At 45.0% G+C, this 19,646-nt stretch overlaps 1 protein-coding gene across 1 annotated transcript in view; it reads right to left on the reverse strand.

The window, feature by feature from the left end:
- Positions 1 to 19,646, reverse strand: part of COL4A6 (collagen type IV alpha 6 chain) — a 188,977-nt gene that overhangs the window by 71,346 nt on the left and 97,985 nt on the right. The window lies entirely within an intron of this gene.

The raw sequence follows: 19,646 nt of genomic DNA on the forward strand, positions 1-19,646 counted from the left end.
GCCCTATTTATAAAGCGTCTGTAACAATTAAGTCTGAGAGTTCAGGCTGACATTTTCAAGCTGATTGAGATGCAGAATTAACCCCAGTGGGTGCAACACAGGTGGGCTAGGCTACTATTTAGAACAAATCCCAGTAGGAACTGAATTTTCTTGGCATAAAAATGAAAACCATTAGTAATATGCATTAACTCTCAGAGAAAACAACACCATATCAGGTAGAAAGCCTATTTTCATAAACGCTTCCCATCTCCGTCCCTCAACCCCTTTACTTACTGTCGGCAATTTCCTACAGTCCTGTGAAAAACTCTCAGAGAAGTCCATTAAATGTGCTTTTTACTATTCACCTTCATGGTTTACTTTTGAAAGGGCTGAAAAGAGGACGGAAGCTTTATGTGGTGATTAGAGTCACGTACTGGACACACAAGTGGCCGCCAGCTGTGTGCAGACTTTGGACTAAAATTTCCAAAGTCTAGCAGGCCAACAAAGACCTGGGACTCTTGTTAAGAAGTAAAAGATGCTCTTCCCCAGGCGATGTAATTCTCTGGGTTTACCACCTACCACGCAATCTTTCCAATACAACCCTACAGAGGGTGCTAGGCTGCAGAGCACTTAACTTAGGCTTATTTCTGGGAATGATGGGATGGGAGTTGAACTTTTACTTTCTATGTTCTAACCTCCTGCTGCTGAACTTTTGTTTATGGTGGTTCTCTTATTATTCTTAAAAATTTTCAGTACACATACACAACTAAAAAGTAATAGAACACTTTAAAAAATACTGCTGGGCTGCTGCTGAGGATTAACAAAGTCTAAAATGTGGGCCTAGCTTTCAAGACTAATGTACACAAAGCTATAGCAAACAGTTCAAGTCCGGAATGGAGCATAAGTGCTACAGGAACACAAAGGCAGGGTTGACCATGGAGGGTTTGTGGAATGCTTACATTCTGTCCATGATGGGGTGGGGGGAGTGGGGGCAGTCACTGGCCACTCTGGAAAGGCTGAGTGGGCCCCAACTGAAGTAGGCCTGGAAAGCAAGGCAGGGAAGTGGAAGACTTGGTGTGACAGGAAATAGGGAACCCTTAGAGGTTTGGGGATGGGGTAGGTGGGAGGAAGGCAGTTTCAATGTTGAAACTCATCAATGAGTATTTAGGAGAACATGCGTGTGTGTGTGTGTATGTGTGTGTGTGTGTGTGTGTGAGAGAGAGAGAGAGAGAGAGAGAGAGAAAGAGAGAGCGAGAGCGAGAGAGAGCATGAGGCCAGGGCAGCCTGCCTGAGGCTGGAACAAGGAAGACAGATAAGAACCAGCTGTTGGGGGAGGAAAGGACTGGTTGGTGGGAGGGTGAGGGTCAACACAGGCTTGCCGGGACCATGTTATTACTAGCAAAGGAGATGCACGCAGTCAGGGTACTGAATGCTTGACTCAAATCTGAGCCCTGCCCAAAGCTTTCCTGCATCAAGGGCTAGGAGGTGAGAGCCTGATAAACTGTTGAGCTGCTACCAAGAGAGCAGACTGTGGCGTGGCCCAATTCCCATACTGCTCACGGCACTAGAGCCCAAGCGGTGCCTGGTGTGCGCACATGGGCTAGCACATGCCAGCCCTGGTCCCTTGCCCTGGTGAGTGAGTGCATGCTCAGCGAGAATAAGCAAAGAGACATAGGAGTGAGACAATTCCCGGGCTGGACTTAACAGGAAATCGGATTCCATCCAGAAAAGGCTGGGCTCCATGGCCCGCTCCCTTTCTCTTGGCTGAGCGGGTGTGTTAAATTTACCACAGTCACATAGCTGACTCTGCCGTTCCAGCCAGAGAGCTTAAAGGAAGGCTCATGGATTCTTTGAGTTCGAATTCTTTTTCAAAAAGGGCATTTGGAATGGTATGGAAGGTGTACTTCTGAGCTGGTCCTTAGTTTCAAAACCTCTCAGATGGAAGCAGGGCCTTGGGGATGACTTGACACCTCTGAGGCGCTGCTGGCCCAGAACTGCCTCTTTAGGGTGGTGCCAGGGCCCCTGGAGCCTGAAGTTCTAGGATATGAGGCAAGGAGCCTTACCATCCACTGAGGTCTTTTCTTTCATACAGTGGCATAAAACACCATGAACAGACGAAGATGGCAAAGAAAAAAAATGAAGACATGTCTTTCGTGGGCTGTTTTGTCAGCATCTGTAATTATACTTATTCTGTGAGTATAGCTGTATGATATTTCCCTTGTCTCCAATGTATAGGCTTTCTGTCACCATGCCCAGTGTACTGCTGACACTTAATACTAAATCAGTGATGGGTTTTTTGGTTGGTTTGCCTTACTCCAAAGAAGCTATCGGTGTCACTTTTCACAATGGCCAGCAGAGGGCAGTGTGAGAACATAGAGGCTTCAGATAAACAGGTGGCTGTGTGGCCCTCTCCCACTACAGAGAAAAAGAAATCATACCAGTGTCAGAGAAGTCACAGAATATTCTAGCAGGAAGGGCCCTTAGAGACCATTCCATCCAGGGTCTATTTTATACTTGGGGGAAAAAGGAGGCCGAGAGAATGGGAAGGACTTGCTTAGGTCACGTAGCTAGTGAGAAACGGCATGGGACTCAAATTAGAGCACCTGCTGCCAGTGCAGCTCTCTCCCTGCTTTCCAGCGGCAGATGTCCTGGGGGGGGTAGTTGAGGCTGCCCTCCTCACCCCGAGCCCACCCCTGGGACTGTCCCAGTCACTAGGCTGCAGTAGCCAGATGCTCACACCTCATTTCTCTCTTCCTAACTGATCATTTTGCAGAATCAATCTGAAATACCATCACTGTTTGGATTGCTAGCAGAATTTCAATGGGCTTGGACCAATGCCTTGCCCTGATACATGTCATATATTTTGGCAAATAGACCCCGACAGGGCAGAAGAGACTCCTACAAGTCTTTCCAACCAGCTCCCCTGCCTCCATCTGCTCCAGATTTTAAATAAGCACATCAGGTTCAAGTTTTCAAGAGAGTGGACTGGGACTTGTGCATAAGGCAAGGAACTGCAGCTCGGGGCTGCCTTCCTCCTGTTGATCACAGTGGGTTGGGGTCCTAGTTTAATTTTACCTTTGATCAGACCACACCCCAGCCCCAGCCCCAAAATGGGTCTGCATATAAAGAGGTACACTTAGGCAGAAATAGCATCTTGGAACATTAAAAGCACATGCCTCTGACCAGGTAGAAGTTTAAAACTAAGAGGAGGGTGACTTTTCATTCCAAGGCCCATTTCTGCCTTTTCATCTCTCCCTCAAGGTTCCAGTGTCCTTCTCTTATAAAATTAAAATTTGTTCCTAAGGAAGAATCTGAAACTCATCCCCACTGAGGCATAAATGACTGACAACAACTTAGAGCTTTACTTCTCCCCAGGGGTTTTGTATTTTAATGGAGAGCAAAGCGTTAAGCTAGGGCATACGAATTATATTAATGAAGCACAGAAGGGAAAGGGGGTGTGCACACGCTTTCTTAAGGATCTGGCTATACTGCTAGAAGTGGGGCAGTGCTGTTAGGTGGCATCACGGTGCTGGCTCTGCTGTCAGACAGACCTGGAGTCAGATCTTACTGCCATTTAATAGCTCTGGGACCTTGGGCAAGTGATTTAACCACTCTGAGTCCCTAAGGGCTCCAAGCAGTAATAGCTCTAGTGTAGGGTTATGGGGTGGAGAAGGCGACGGCACCCGACTCCAGCACTCTTGCCTGGAAAATCCCGTGGACGGAGGAGCCTGGTGGGCTGCAGTCCATGGGGTCGCGAAGAGTCGGACAGGACTGAGCGACTTCACTTTCTCTTTTCACTTTCATGCACTGGAGAAAGAAATGCCAACCCACTCCAGTGTTCTTGCCTGGAGAATCCCAGGGACGGGGCAGCCTGGTGGGCTGCTGTCTATGGGGTCGCACAGAGTCGGACACGACTGAAGCAACTTAGCAGCAGCAGCAGAGTTATGGGGAGCATGTGAGTCAGTGAATGTAACACATGTGGAGGATAGCATGAACATGCGAATATATCTGTTTCCTTTCTTCTTTAAGGGATGTTTATGGCAAAAGGAGAAGTTATAATTGGGTTCTTAAAACTCTTTTTCTTAAGTGAGAGATGCACTGACATTATTTAGAAACTCTCTGTGGAACAGAAATGTGGTCCAGGAATGAATGGTCACTCCATATCTGGGAGAGTATTTCCCCTCTTAGTACTGATGACCTGGTTCTCTTGGGCCCTCAGCTCTTCAGTTTCTGCTCATTCTCCTCGTAGACCTCATCCACAAGCTAATGACTCCCCAACCTGAACCTCCAGACCAGAGTTCTCTTCTCAATGTGCCAGACCCTTATAGCCAATGACTTACCAGACTTGTTCATCTGGATATTCCAACTCAAATTCAACATGACTAAAGCTGAACCTATCATCTTTTCCCCAACTTCATTCCCCAAAGCAGATCCTTCCTTCTGAGTTAATGGTATTAACTCTGTAAATGGCAGTTCATCTACAAAGTTGATAAAGCCAGAAACCCAAGCGTCCTCCATGACCTCTCTCCCTTATTTTCTACATCCAATTCACCAGCAAGGACTGTCAATTCCACCTCTAAAATATAACTGAAATCTGTTCATTTTTGTCTACTTTGATGGTCTTAGTTCAGGACTTCTGATCTCTCCCCTAGAATGTTGCTACAGCTTCCCAATTGGTCTGCCATCTTCTAATCTAACTTTATTTTCTCCTGGCATTTTGTCTCAGGGTTTTTGTACATATCTTTGTTCTCTTGGTTCAGTTCCATTCAGTTCAGTTGCTCAGTCGTGTCTGACTCTTTGCGACCCCATGAATCGCAGCACGCCAGGCCTCCCTGTCCATCACCAACTCCCGGAGTTCACTCAGACTCACGTCCATCGAGTCCGTGATGCCATCCAGCCATCTCATCCTCTGTCATCCCCTTCTCCTCCTGCCCCCAATCCCTCCCAGCATCAGAGTCTTTTCCAATGAGTCAGCTCTTCGCATGAGGTGGCCAAAGGACTGGAGTTTCAGCTTTAGCATCATTCCTTCCAAAGAAATCCCAGGGTTGATCTCCTTCAGAATGGACTGGTTGGATCTCCTTGAAGTCCAAGGGATTGTCAAGAGCCTTTTCCAACACCCCAGTTCAAAAGCATCAATTCTTCGGCACTCAGCTTTCTTCACAGTCCAACTCTCACATCCATACATGACTACTGGAAAAACCATAGCCTTGACTAGACAGACCATTCAGGCTCCAACCAAGACATTAGCTCTTCCAAGGAACCTACCATGATTACCCTTCCTCCACAGAATGGACTAGGTGGCCTGTTTGTGTCCTTACTCCCCAAAATATGGACCTCCTTGAAGACAGGGCCTGTGTCTTACTTTCCATTGAGTCACTTGTGGTAACTACAGTTCCTCATATATAGTGGGTGCTCAGTATTTTCTGAATGGAGAAATGAATGAATGAATACACATACCAAGAAGCAAGTGGCTCAGGTCTATCAACATCTTCTTTGGAAGTCTGGATGGCTACACTAGAGTATAACCAGAGCCATCTGATCACAGAACTACAGAAGAAGACTTGCACCAGACTTAGGAAATGATCCAGTTGAGGATGGAGAAGTTGAAGCTCTCAGAAAGGGAAAGGGACCAACTCAAGTTCAGAGTTCACATAGCAAGACCAGAGACAGGGAACCCAGTGAGGAGGTTGTGTTCTCTGGGAGAGAAATAATGACGACCTGAACTAGCAAGACAGATTTAAGAGATATTGTAGAGCCTAAAAATGATAGGACTTGATGCAAGATTGGAATAGGTGAGTAAGACAGAGATAGGTATGAAGGAGGATGCCCAGTTTTCTTTTTGAACTTTTTATGTTGTACTGGGATATAGCCCGGAGAAGGCAATAGCACCCCACTCTAGTACTCTTGCCTGGAAAATCCCATGGATGGAGGAGCCTGGTGGGCTGCCATCTATGGGGTTGCACAGAGTCGGACATGACTGAAGTGACTTAGCAGTAGCAGGGATATAGCTGATTAACAGTGTTGTGATAGTTTCAGGTGGACAGTGAAGGGACTCAGCCATACATACACATGTCTCGACTCCCAGTTTTCTTGATTGGGTGACTGAGTGAATCTCTTCACTGACATGAGGAAGCCTAGGGGAGGAAGAATTTTGGATGGAAGATGAGGCATTCACATTTGGAGAGGTGATGATTAAGATACCTACGGACTGTCTCGGAAGATGTTCAGAACCTACTTCTGCCTCTAAACTGGAAGGGCTGAGAGGGCATGGAGCTCAGTTGACTTTGTCCTGGTATCTCTGGGAGATTCAGTGTCTGGTATACAGTAGACCCTCAAAACATAATTGTGTGGAAAAAGCACAACTGTGGAATGAATGAAAATAAAGAATTAAATGCGCACTTAGGAATTTTTGAGAAGGCCACTTCCAAGCCTTATTAGGAGCAAAATGAGATTAAAAGACTTTGCTGCCAACCTTCAAAATCCCTGGTGGCCTTTGGGAAAAGGGTAGGAGAAGGCAATGGCACCCCACTCCAGTACTCTTGCCTGGAGAATCCCAGGGACGGGGGAGCCTGGTGGGCTGCCATCTATGGGGTCGCACAGAGTTGGACACGACTGAAGCGACTTAGCAGCAGCAGCAGAAAATCCTGACCTCCAACCTGGGACCATGTGGCTTAAATTCTACAACTTTTCCTTATGTTTCAACTGGAATTCCCATTTCAGCTATGAGGCCAGGGCAGAGGGGGTGCAAGAACTTAACAGACTCTGGCCTAAGGAGATTGGCTCTCCCTCCTAGCCACAAAATATGTGGTAAGAAGGAAACCATCGATGATATCCCCCAAAGGCAGATTACTTAAGAACCTTCAGAACATGCTTCCTTTCACCATTCCTTTGGAGCATCACAATACACCTATGACAGAGGTGGCGGGCACCAAGCTGGAAAAGCAATTAGTCAATGGGGCTTACGAATTTCACACAGCGATGCAGTGGCAGAGGGAGTATCAGGGCCTCCCCATCAACTCTATGCTGCTTCTATTGGAACAAACAGAAATAGCCACCCAGAGAGCCCCAAAGTCCACTCTTTGAGTAATAGCACTAATGGGGCTTCCCTGGTAGCTCAGCTGGTAAAGAATCTGCCTGCAATGCAGGAGACCCTGGTTCAAATCCTGGGTTGGGAATTTCCTCTGGAGAAGGGATAGGCTACCCACTCCAGTGTTCTTGGGCTTCCTTGGTGACTCAGCTGGTAGAGAATCCACCTGCAATGTGGGAGACCTGGGTTCAATCCCTGGGTTGTAAAGATCCCCTGGATGAGGGCATGGTAACCCACTCCATCATTCTTGCCTGGAGAATCCCCATGGACAGAGGTGCCTGGTGGGCTACAGACATACACAGATATCCATTTGATGACCCAGGAAGCCCTGCTTCAGCTTGATAATATTAGCATCATCTACACTTTGCCAGCATGAGCAGTGACCCTTCCCATCTTCCAAAAACAAAACAAAAAAAGGTGCCAAAGAATGAACTCCCCAAATTCTCAGTGTTCTGCCTAGCTGAGAAGTAGTATCAGAGTCTCACCCGCAACACCTAGATGAAAACACACTTCTTTTCTAGTTCTGAGGCAATAATCAGTGTCTGAAGCAGCCAGCCCAGGCATGAAGACATGCGTCTACATGTTTTGTTTGCAAAGACCCACACACCCATCTCATTGGCTGCTGTCAGCATGTTGAAATTTTTGGAAAGGCACCTCCCAGAGCACTAAAGTTAACTCTTGCTGGGCAACATTCTGCATCCCTCCCTTCTATCTGTTTATTCACATTTCTCTTCTAAAAGATACAAATCTTCTTTTTACCAGGCACATACTAAGTGCCCTCTCATTTAACTTGTTTCCTTTAATCCTCTTAATAGCTCTAACAGGTGGATATTATCTGCCTCTTACAGATGAGGAAACTGAAATTTAGAAAGGGTAAGAAATTTGCTTGAGAGCACCCAGTAAGCAACTAGTGAAACCAATTTTGATGATATCAAATCCTCTGCTGCTTCTACCTAGCTTATATTGCCTCTCTGTATAGAATAAAGCTCTGAAAATAGAAACACAAACCCACTTGAAGAGGGGCAGTAAGAGCTATCCTGGGCAGAAATATTTCTATTTACATTGATACTGGGACAAGTACTATTTAATAGAAACTCAACAGAATTAATAAATTAGGTGATAAAATGCACTTTAAGGAATAGCACACTTTACACCTTAAAAAGATGGAAGATGACTTCTTGTTTAATAATTGAAGTGGCTTTGTTGATATGGTCTGTTGGCAATGGAGATTTTTCTAGGTTCTTGTAGAAAAATTCTGATGTGTTATGCGTCCCTTATGCTAGCTTATTCAGTTAGGCATGGACAGGGAAACACAGGCAGAGTATACTAATTTAATCATTGTGATGAGAAGAAATTGGTGATTTTGCTTTAAACATGTATTTTTCCTTGCCCTTGTGGAATGTGAATAATTGTTAAAATAGGATGAAGCAGAGATGTCTGCTAGATAGAGGCAAAAAAGTTGATGAAAAAGTTTTAGGTCTCTCCTTTCTCTATAACATATTCCTAAAATCACATCAGAAACCAGAGAACATTTTTCTTTTGTGATAATAATATAATTGGGATGGTCAAGAACCCACAAATCCAATGGAAATATAACCAATAGTTGGCCACAAAAATTAAAAAAAATAACCAAACACCTCTGTAACCATTAAAAATGGTTGAATGAGCCTCCATAACCCTTCAAATATACATGCAGATTATACAAAGAGCCCCACCATATGGTAAAGTATGTGCTGAGTTTCCAGACCGCATGAGGAAATGGGTACAGCTCTATCGACTTAGGACGAATTTAACCTAAAACCATGAATTTTTCCATGCATCAGAAAAATCTGAAATACTTAATTAACCATAATTTAGTTTTCCATCTTAGAATTTGAAGGGCAACTTCTGTATGATTTGATGGCACAGGTCTCTAGTAAACAGAAAATTCACCTGCTTAAAGCAGAATCATAAGATTAAGGTTTTATTCCCTGCTCTCACTTTCTAACTGTATGACCTTGAGAAAGTCAATTCATCTCTCAGCCTTAGTTTTCTCATAAGCAAAATGGGCCTATTTGCCCTAGCTATTTCTTGAATTGCTTTGAGCATCAGTTGAGACAATGTATGTGAAAATGGGCTGAGGGTTCATTCCATTGACTAAGCTTTGTTTTGGGGACAAAAAACCCTAGTAACCAGACTCCCAATTTTCAAATATCCGTTTGCTGGGCTCATAGGGCAGTAAGCTCTTAAAGAAATAAAAGCTCACGAGGAGGAGATTTCAGTAGGAAAAAAATGGAAAGAAACAAGGAGCAGAATGTACAGCTGTGAAAGGTAGGAGCAAATTGACCGTCCAGCACAGGGCTGTCATTATAGTGTAGAAAGGATGTGAACCTACTCTATTATCCTATTATTGTAGTTGAAAAATATGTGCTTTATTTTAAAAGACATGGTTTAATTACAACCTGGAGCTAGTCTTTTTCTTTTTTTTTCTAGCAAAACATAGCCATGGTTTTATAATTAAAAAATCAAAGTGAAACAGGCCTTGCCAGAAACTCACTTTATAGCAATTTTTCTGTAGTGTATCTCAGTTCAGTTCAGTTTAGTCGCTCAGTCGTGTCCGATTCCTTGTGATCCCATGAACTGCAGCAGGCCAGGACTCCCTGTCCATCACCAACTCCTGGAGTTTACCCATACTCATGTCCATTGAGTGGGTGATGCCATAAAACTGTCTCATCCTCTATCGTCCCATTCTCACCCTGCCTTCAATCTTTCCCAACATCAGGGTCTTTTCAAATGAGTCAGCTCTTCGCATCAGGTGGCCAAAATATTGGAGTTTCAGCTTCAGCATCAGTCCTTCCAATGAACACCCAGGACTTATTTCCTTTAGGATGGACTGGTTGGACCTCTTTTGCAGTCCAAGGGACTCTCAAGAGTCTTCTCCAACACCACAGTTCAAAAGCATCAATTCTTCAGCGCTCAGCTTTCTTTATAGTCTAAATCTCACATCCGTACATGACCACTGGAAAAACCATAGCCTTGACTAAACAGACCTTTGTTGACAAACTAATGTCTCTGCTTTGTAATATGCTGTCTCAGTTCAGTTCAGTTCAGTTCAGTCGCTCAGCCGTGTCCGACTCTTTGCGACCCCATGGATTGCAGCACGCCAGGCCTCCCTGTCCATCACCATCTCCCGGAGTTCACTCAGACTCACGTCCATCGAGTCTGTGATGCCATCCAGCCATCTCATCCTCTGTTGTCCCCTTCTCCTCCTGCACCCAATCCCTCCCAGCATCAGTCTTTTCCAATGTGTCAACTATTCGCATGAGGTGGCCAAAGTACTGGAGCTTCAGCTTCAGCATCATTCCTTCCAAAGAAATCCCAGGGTTGATCTCCTTTAGAATGGACTGGTTGGATCTCCTTGCAGTCCAAGGGACTCCCAAGAGTCTTCTCCAACACCACAGTTCAAAAGCATCAATTCTTCGGCGCTCAGCCTTCTTCACAGTCCAACTCTCACATCCACACATGACCACAGGAAAAACCATAGCCTTGACTAGATGGACCTTTGTGGCAAAGTAATGTCTCTGCTTTCGAATATACTATCTAGGTTGGTCATAACTTTTCTTCCAAGGAGTAAGCGTCTTAATTTCATGGATGCAATCAATCACAATCTGCAGTGATTTTGGAGGCCCCCAAAATAAAGTCTGACACTGTTTCCCCATCTATTTGCCTTGAAGTGATGGGACCAGATGCCATGATCTTAGTTTTCTGAATGTTGAGCTCTAAGCCAACTTTTTCACTCTCCTCTTTCACTTTCATCAAGAGGCTTTTTAGCTCCTCTTCACTTTCTGCCATAAGGGTGGTGTCATCTGCATATCTGAGGTTATTGATGTTTCTCCTGGCAATCTTGATTCTAGCTGGTGATTCTTCCAGTCCAGCGTTTCTCATGATGTACTCTGCATATAAGTTAAATAAGCAGGGTGACAATATACAGCCTTGACATACTCCTTTTCCTATTTGGAACCAGTCTGTTGTTCCATGTCCACTTCTAACTGTTGCTTCCTGACCTGCATACAGGTTTCTCAAGAGGCAGGTCAGGTGGTCTGGTATTCCCATCTCTTTCAGAATTTTCCACAGCTTATTGTGATCCACACAGTCAAATGCTTTGGCACAGTCAATAAAGCAGAAACAGATGTTTTTCTGGAACCCTCTTGCTTTTTTGATGATCCAGCGGATGTTGGGAATTTGATCTCTGGTTCCTCTGCTTTTTCTGAATCCAGCTTGAACATCTGGAAGTTCACAGTTCATGTACTGCTGAAGCCTGACTTGGAGAATTTTGAGCATTACTTTACTAGCATGTGAGATGAGTGCAACTGTGTGGTAGTTTGAGCATTCTTTGGCATTGCCTTTCTTTGGGATTGGAATGAAAACTGACCTTTCCCAGTCCTGTGGCCACTGCTGAGTTTTCCAAATTTGCTGGCATATTGAGTGAAGCACTTTCACAGCATCATCTTTCAGGATTTGAAATAGCTCAACTGGAATTCCATCACCTCCACTAGCTTTGTTCGTAGTGATGCTGCCTAAGGCCCACTTGACTTCACATTCCAGGATGTCTGGCTGTAGGTGAGTGATCACACCATTGTGATTATCTGGGTCGTGAAGATCTTTTTCGTATAGTTCTTCTGTGTATTCTTGCCACCTCTTCTTAATATCTTCTGCTTCCATTAAGTCCATACCATTTCCGTCCTTTATTGAGCCCATCTTTGCATGAAATGTTCCCTTGGCGTCTCTAATTTCCTTGAAGAGATCTCTAGTCTTTCCCATTCTGTTGTTTTCCTCTATTTCTTTGCATTGATCACTGAGGAAGGCTTTCTTATCTTTCCCTGCTATTCTTTGGAACTCTGCATTCAAATGGGTATATCTTTCCTTGCCTCCTTTGCTTTTCCTTCTCTCCTTTTCACAGCTATTTGTAAGGCCTCCTCAGACAGCCGTTTTTCTTGTTTGCATTTCTTTTTCTTGGGGATGGTCTTGCTCCCTGTCTCCTGTACAATGTCATGAAACTCCATCCATAGTTCATCAGGCACTCTGTCTATCAGATCTAGTCCCTTAAATCTATTTCTCACTTCCACTGTATAGTCATAAGGGATGTGATTTAGGTCATACCTGAATGGTTTAGTGTTTTCCCCACTTTCTTCAATTTAAGTCTGAATTTGGCAATAAGGAGTTCATGATCTGAGCCACAGTCAGCTCCCGGTCTTGTTTTTATTGACTGTATAGAGCTTCTCCATCTTTGGCTGCAAAGAATATAATAAGTCTGATTTTGGTATTGACCATCTGGTGATGTCCATGTGTAGAGTCTTCTCTTGTGTTGTTGGAAGAGGGTGTCTGCTATGACCAGTGCATTTTCTTGGCAAAACTCTATTAGTCTTTGCCCTGCTTCATTCTGCATTCCAAGGCCAAATTTGCCTGTTACTCCAGGTGTTTCTTGACTTCCTACTTTTGCATTCCAGTCCCCTATAATGAAAGGATATCTTTTTTGGGTGTTAGTTCTAAAAGGTCTTGTAGGTCTTCATAGAACCATTCAACTTCAGCTTCTTCAGCATTACTGGTCGGGGCATAGACTTGGATTACTGTGATATTGAATGGTTTGCCTTGGAAATGAACAGAGACCATTCTGTTGTTTCTGAGATTCCATCCAAGTACTGCATATCGGACTCTTTTGTTGACTATGATGGCTACTCCATTTCTTCTAAGGGATTCCTGCCCACAGTAGTAGATATAACGGTCATCTGAGTTAAGTTCACCCATTACAGTTCATCTTAGTTCGCTGATTCCTAGAACACCAGAGTTCACTCTTGCCATCTCCTGTTTAACCACTTCCAATTTGCCTTAATTCATGACATTCCAGGTTCCTATGCAATATTGCTTTTTATAGCATTGGACCTTACTTCTATCACCAGTCACATCCACAACTGGGTGTTGTTTTTGCTTTGGCTCCCTCCCTTCATTCTTTCTGGAGTTATTTCTCCACTGATTTCCAGTAGCGTAATTGGGCACCTACTGATCTGGGGAATTCACCTTTCAGTGTCCTATCATTGTGCCTTTTCAGACTGTTCATGGGGTTCTCAAGGCAAGAATACTGAAGTGGTTTGCTATTCTCTTCTCCAGTGGACCACATTCTGTCAGACCTCTCCACCATGACCCACCCATCTTGGCTGCCCCACACGGCATGGCTTAGTTTCACTGAGTCAGACAAGCTGTGGTCCGTGTGATCAGATTGGCTAGTTGTATCTAGTCCATTAGAAAAGGGATACTTGTGGCATTTTTCTCTGACATAGTAAATTATCCATCATTGATATACTGTACAACCTTTGGTCCAATACTGAGCTGGTGTGAGTGGATTGCTTCTGGATCAATGTTGGCTTCCCCAAGCCTATAGTGAGAAGTCATCAAGTTTTGGGAGCAAAAGGTAACAGGGAGGAACAACGACAGCTCCTTAAACAGAAGGAGGAAATGGAGGATAGGATCAAAGGAATCTCCTGCTAAGAGCCCCTTGCCAAAGAACTCGGGGAGCTTAGAAAAGGGAGGATAGGGCAGGGGAGGGAGAGGAACAGCTTACTCACATAGTCTCCATGCTGCCTTCCTGTGAGCCCACACCCTTGCATTCATTTAGAACCAGAGGAGCATTCATTTCTACATGCATGCAGATAAAAAGGTGTTCCAACTCCAGTACACATGCCCACAGGCACAGGAGTCTGCTAAAATGGTAGGACTTGCTGGTGCTCCGGCATAGCCTACCCTACACCTCTCAGTCAGCCACGGATTTGAATTCAAGAAGATGCAATGTCTTACAACTCCCCCGGCCAGCTGTACGCAATAGTTCTTGTGGACAAGCCCAGATATGCACAGGCCAAAAGGGGGTCTAGAGGGAGAGGGCTGCACATTTCTGATCTCTTTTCCTTTTATGTAATGGACAATGGGAAGCTGAGATGAAATCAGTCTCTGTATGCAACAAGAAAGATGGGCTGATGGAGGTGGAGGATGGTGTGGTGCAGGTGACAAATAGAAGCTCTAGTGTGTGCCTGTGAGCTAAGTCGCTTCAGTTGTGTCTGACTATTTGTGACCCTATGGATTGTAGCCTGCCAGGCTCCTCTGTCCATGGGATTCTGCAGGCTAGAATACTGGAGTGGGTAGTCATTTCCTTCTCTAGGGGATCCCCACCCAGGGACTGAACCTGCATCTCCAGGATTGCAGATGATTCTTTACCACTGAGCCACCTGAAAAGCCTTAGTCCCAGTCTGGTGCTCTTTCTGCTACTTTATCTCTCTTTCTTTTTTAAGAGACTGGCCAATTCTGGGTTCAAAATTCCCACAAAAATGTACCTCCACGCAAAACCCTGGATCTGGAGCTTATTGAATCCTTTAGACTTTCCCTTCATCCTTCTTGCTGCCCAGTGACACCCTTATTAACCAATTAAGTAGATGCACAAAGGACAGAGAACTTAACCTACTTGGTTGCCTCATAATGCATTAATTGAGAAAACATTTGTGGATTGCCTACTGTGTGCTACCCATGGTGCCATGTGTTAGGAACACACAAAATGAAAACATGATATTTGCCCTTGAGGAACTCTCAGTCCATGTCAGGAAGACTAGTTATGTACACAAAGGAATATACCACAAGGCAGAGGAAAGCAGAAGGGATATGAGTCAGAATCCAAGGACCATCAATAGTTTTGTCTTGAAGGTAGAGGAGCATCTTTTATCCCTTCAGACTACAGGGTGGAGAAGGATATGTAAAGAAAAGGAGCCAGGATGAGTCTGGGGAAGTAAGAAGGAAGTGGAGAAAGTCCATTTCGACTTGACCACAGTGTTCTCAATAGATGTAGTATGTGAGGTTGCAGATAGAGCGTGAAGGGGTTTGAGGTTGAGGGCAACTGGAAAGGGTGGGGAGGAGATGCTGCAGAGGCCATGGCAGGAAGTCAATTGCTAGAAAAGTGTGAAGGGCTGCCAAGCAGTTCTGAGGGCTCCAGTGACACAAAAGAAGGTACTGTTGTGGGAAGCTTCCTCAAACAATGCTTGGCAGCCCAGGAGTGGGAGTAGGCAAAGCAGGTGGTGGGGGTTTCCAGGCTTGGACGTGGGCACTTACATCAGAATTTCTGGGGGTGAGGGCTGGGCCCAAAAGGAGGATGTGAAAGCACTGTTGATCTTGGGGTCCAGGTTGGAGAGCTAGCTGGAGAGGAGCTAGTCATTCCTGAGAAACAAATGATTTCCTAGACAATTTGGACCTTCCTTAAAGTGAGAGGTCCAAACTAGCTATAGATATGAATTTTGCACAGCATGGATTGCTTGATTCAAGGCTGTCGAGACAAATCTGGAGTCAGGGGGAGCAACTTGGGGATTGAAATGTAGGAAAAAAAAACCTCTCAAACTGTTAGCAGTGTCACGCCACATCTACATGACTTTGTAGCATAGCATCCAACTCAAACAGAGATGGACTAGGCTGGATAATGGTGCCCACGCCCAGGGCAGAGTTACTGGCATAGGTACAGGGGCAATCAGGTAACTCCCCTGTTCATAGTTCCCTGAGGACATATTTTGTTCTAGTTCTTGGTTTTCTATACCTTCCAACTGGCAAAATGTCATTTATGTTTTTATTATATCTCACTCTGCAAAGATGGGCACAATAAAGGACAGAAATGGTAGGGATCTAACAGAAGCAGAAGATATTAAGAAGAGGTGGCAAGAATACACAGAAGAACTGTACAAAAAATACCAAGATAATCACAATGGTGTGATCACTCACCTAGAGCCAGACATCCTGGAATGTGAAGTCAAGTGGGCCTTAGGAAGCATCACTATGAACAAAGATAGTGGAGGTGATGGAATTCCAGTGGAGCTATTTCAAATCCTGAAAGATGATGCTGTGAAAGTGCTGCACTCAATATGCCAGCAAATTTGGAAAACTCAGCAGTGGCCACAGGACTGGAAAAGGTCAGTTTTCATTCCAGTCTCAAAGAAAGGCAATGCCAAAGAATGTTCACTACTGCTACTGCTGCTGCTAAGTTGCTTCAGTCATGTCTGACTCTGTGTGACTCCAAAGACGGCAGCCCATCAGGCTCCCTCACCCCTGGGATTCTCCAGGCAAGAACACTGGAGTGGGTAAGAATGTTCACACTACTGCACAATTGCACTCATCTCACACGCTAGTAAAGTAATGCTTAAAATTCTCCAAGCCAGGCTTCAGCAATATGTGAGTCATGAACTTCCAGATGTTCGAGCTGGATTTAGAAAAGGCAGAGGAACCAGAGATCAAATTGCCAACATCTGCTGGATCATCAAAAAAGCAAGCGAGTTCCAGAAAAACATCTATTTCTGTTTTATTGTCTATGCCAAAGCATTTGACTGTGTGGATCACAATAAACTGTGGAAAATTCTGAGAGAGATGGGAATACCAGACCACCTGACCTGCCTCTGGAGAAACCTGTATGCAGGTCAGGAAGCAACAGTTAGAAGTGGACATGGAACAACAGACTGGTTCCAAATAGGAAAAGGAGTACGTCAAGGCTGTATATTGTCACCCTGCTTATTGAACTTATATGCAGAGTACATCATGAGAAATGTTGGGCTGGATGAAGCACAAGCTGGAATCAAGATTGCCAGAAGAAACATCAATAACCTCAGATATGCAGATGACACCACCCTTATGGCAGAGAGTGAAGAGGAACTAAAAAGCCTCTTGAAGAAAGTGAAAGAGGAGAGTGAAAAAGTTGGCTTAAAGCTCAACATTCAGAAAACGAAGATCATGGAATCCAGTTCCATCACTTCATGGGAAATAGATGGGGAAACAGTGGAAACAGTGTCAGACTTTATTTCTTTGGGCTCCAAAGCCATGAAATTAAAAGACACTTACTCCTTGGAAGGAAAATTATGAACCAACCTAAACAGCATATTAAAAAGCAGAGACATTACTTTGCCACAAAGGTCCATCTAGTCAATGCTATGGTTTTTCCAGTGGTCATGTATGGATCTGAGAGTTGGACTATAAAGAAAGCTGAGTGCTGAAGAATCGATGCTTTTAAACTGTGGTGTTGGAGAAGACTCTTGAGAGTCCCTTGGACTGCAAGGGGATCCAACTAGTCCATCCTAAAGGAGATCAGTCCTGGGTGTTCATTGGAAGGACTGATGCTGAAGCTGAAACTCCAGTACTCTGGCCACCTAATGTGAAGAGCTGACTCATTTGAAAAGACACTGATGCTGGGAAAGATTGAGGGCAGGAGGAGAAGAGGATGACAGAAGGTGAGATTGTTGGATGGCATCACTGACTCGATGGACATGGGTTTGGGTGAACTCCAGGAGTTGGTGATGGACAGGGAGGCCTGGCGTGCTGCAATTCACGGGGTTGCAAAGAGTTGGACACGAATGAGCGACTGAACTAAACTGAACTCTGCCTACCCTGACTATTCATTGGAAGGACTGATGCTAAAGCTGAACCTGCAATACTTTGGCCGCCTGACACAAAGAGCCAACTCATGGGAAAAGTCCCTGATACTGGAAAGATTGAGGGCAGGAGGAGAAGGGGGCAGCCGAGGATGAGATGGTTGGATGGCATCACGGACTCAATGGACATGAGTTTGAGCAAACTCTGGGAGGTAGTGAAGGAGAGGGAAGCCTGGTGTGCTGCAGTCCATGGGGTCGCAAGAAGTCAGACACAACTTAGTGAGTGAATGACAACACTCAGCCCAACGATTCCCTTAGAGGTACGAGCAATGAATACACTTGAAACAGCTTAAAAACAGTTATCTGGTTCCCAGAGAAAGCACAGCTAGGGATTAATTAGATGACTTTGAGAGGAGTCCAGGTAGGAAATGAGGGTGGGAGGGAGTGGCATCTAAATAAGAAATCAAAAGGAGCCAAACCTTAGGACCTGGGTAGGGGGGCAAAAGATATGAAAAGGGAGCTGGCCTGTCCAAGGGCCTGGCCTGGGGATGTTATCTGGGCAAGAGGCACTGTGGCCCCCCCTTACCTCTCCATCCCTCACTACTGTTTTCGTTCTCTGATTTTATGAGGCTTTTAAAAGCTTCTAGATCTGGTACTGGCAATCTTTCAGAGAAAGTGAACAGAGAATTCTGCAGCAATCAAGTCCCAGTGAAGCCTGTAGCCAAGAGTACCAACAATTGTCCCCTAAAGCTGAGTGGTAAACAAACGTTCAAGTGCTTTCCCCTTCAAGGCTTTGAGTGCTGCAGGTCCTTTGGCCAAAGAACCTAGCAGCTAATCACTTCTCTTGACTTGCTGACTGACATAGAGAGGTTTCTTTGTTAGTCTAGTTTCAACTAGTCTCCGGAACCCAGGAGAAGGAAAAAAAAATGAGGAGGTGTCAAAGGGGGATGCGCGAAAGCTCTAGTAAGTCTGTCTGGGAGAGGGAAGCTCTCCCAAGGGCAAAATGAAGAAACTTGATTGGGGAAAGGTGGGAGATATAGCCAGGGAGCTTTCAAAAAGCATGGCCAGGGAGGCTGCTCCAGGGCTCAGAGTGTGTTCTCAGTCATGTCTGACTCTGTGGGACCCCATGGACTGTAGCCTGCCAGGCTCCTCTGTCCATGGGACTCTCTAGGCTAGAATACTGGAATGGGTTGCCATTTCCTCCTCCAGGAGATCTTCCCAATCCAGGGATTGAACCCATGTGTCCTGTGTCTCCTGCATTGGCAGGTGGGTTCTTTACCACTGAGCCACTGGGGAAGCCCTCCAGGGCTCAGAGAATTCCCCTGTTCTTTGAAACACTACCCCTGTGACCACTCTCTCTTTTCCTTCTAGTTTCTCTCTAGCTGCTTTCCTTTGGCTGCTTCAAAACATGCTCTGATCTGCCTGATGCTGAAAAAATAAACATCCTTCCTCTGCTGCTCTCTGCTCCATCTCTCCACCACCCTTCCAGAACAAACTTCTTAATAGACATCACTCATTACCTCCACTTCCTGTCCTACCACTTTCCTCACCCCCTGGCCATCTGGGCTGGCCAACTCTCTCTTTTATAAAAAAAACAAATTTTTTTTATTTATTTGGCTCTGCTGGGTATTAGTTGCCACACACAGGATCTTTAGTTGAGGCCTCTGAATTCTTTATTGCAGCATGTGGGATCTAGTTTCCTGACCAGGGATTGAACTAGGGGTCCCCACATTGGGAGCATGGAGTTTTAGCCACTGGCCTACCAGGGAAGTCCCCCAAGTCTTCTGTCTTGAAAGTCCTCTCTGGAAAGTAACCAGTGACCCCTGCTAAATTCTAATCCCATAGGCCTCCTCTGCAGCTCTTGTCATTGTGAAACACACGTTCACCTTCTGAAACCTTCTCCTTGGTTTTCATTTCTCTATACTCTGGTGAGTCTTTTATCATCTCACCATCTTCTTCATTGGCCCCTTCCATTCTTTGCAAAGGCTCTTGCCTGTCCCTTGGTGATTTCATCCATCACCTACAGCTCCAACCACCTCCTCTGTAAAGATGAGGCATCACTCTAATTTATTTCTCAGGTCCTGTCAATTTCCCAAGTCATGTCCACAGCACTATTATTGGTCCCTAAGGGGACCAATAACCAAAGCTTATCTCAGTCCCTCATT

Source organism: Budorcas taxicolor, chromosome X (genome assembly GCF_023091745.1).
Source record: "Budorcas taxicolor isolate Tak-1 chromosome X, Takin1.1, whole genome shotgun sequence".
Taxonomy (NCBI): domain Eukaryota; kingdom Metazoa; phylum Chordata; class Mammalia; order Artiodactyla; family Bovidae; genus Budorcas; species Budorcas taxicolor.